This window comes from Poromitra crassiceps (genome assembly GCF_964638095.1).
Source record: "Poromitra crassiceps genome assembly, chromosome: 2".
Taxonomy (NCBI): domain Eukaryota; kingdom Metazoa; phylum Chordata; class Actinopteri; order Beryciformes; family Melamphaidae; genus Poromitra; species Poromitra crassiceps.
This window is the reverse complement of record NC_139624.1, coordinates 49,769,999-49,771,220: the sequence shown is the minus strand read 5'-3', so window position 1 is coordinate 49,771,220 and position 1,222 is coordinate 49,769,999.

Below are 1,222 nucleotides of genomic sequence, written 5' to 3'. Positions count from 1 at the left end.
ATCGGCACGTTGCTTGATGCTGGACTCTTAAAAATGCATTCAGCCTCGCCTAGCTGTGTGTGAAATATGACGAAAGAAAGATTGTCTTCTTGGTGATGGGTATGGTGTCTACCACTTTAAGGCCAAAATGTTGCACTAACGACTACTGTGGGTGAGATGGAAGTGGTCCCTTGATGTGCCTAAATAAAACAAAAAGATCAGCAGTGAAATGTTGGTGCTTAGTGTTTTTATTTTGCTCCGAATGGCGCTTTACACATACAGGTGGATGCCTTTAGATTTGAATTAGACATTTATTAACTTATCTCTTGTCATCAACAGTGTTCTCTGCAGTCGGATGTATTTAAGAAAAAAATCACATTTTTGCATGTTTTTGACAAATCCCTAGTGAGGGAGCTGCACAACTTAATATGTGGGGGGGGGGGATTGCAATATGGATGGACTACACAAAATTTCAATCGCAACAGGCTGCATTGCAATTCATTTAACAGAGTGGTAGCTTTGGATACCTACATGGTAGCTCTTCTGGTTACAAAATAACATGTTTATCTAGTCATGGTATCACTACTAGCTATATAATAGGCTATATACTTATAGGGACTTATGTGGTGCTCAATAGTGAATTTTTTTTTTTTTTATAACTTTATTTTTTTCAAAATGTGAAGCACCATAGTGACATAATAATCAAAAATAATAACAAGGATAATAATAATGACAATAATAACAATAATAGTAATAATAACAACAACAATAACAACAGCAGAAACAACAATAATAGTACAGTAATTATGATCTGACAAATATCAAAAAGAAAAGGACATCAACACTTGGGTAGGGAGAGAACACACCCATGCATACTGTCACCCCTCCCTCCCTCACCCAACCTCACACATACACTCACTCGCTCAGCCTCCCTCCCTCCCCCCCACCTCCCCCCCCCCACACACACACACGCACGCACACACACACACACACACACACACACACACACACACACACACACACACACACACACACACACAAAAACCCCAAACCCCCCCCCAAAAAGAAAAGTGCTCCCCTATTGGTTGTTGACTAATCTGTTTATCCAATAGCCATCTATTGGCAATCTATTAAATTCTGAATGTTATATATCTTTTATCAAACTAAATTGCAGTGTTTTCCTCCTGTATTATTTATGTTAAATTCTGCCGCTCCTACTTTCTACATAACTCGCCCATTTGGC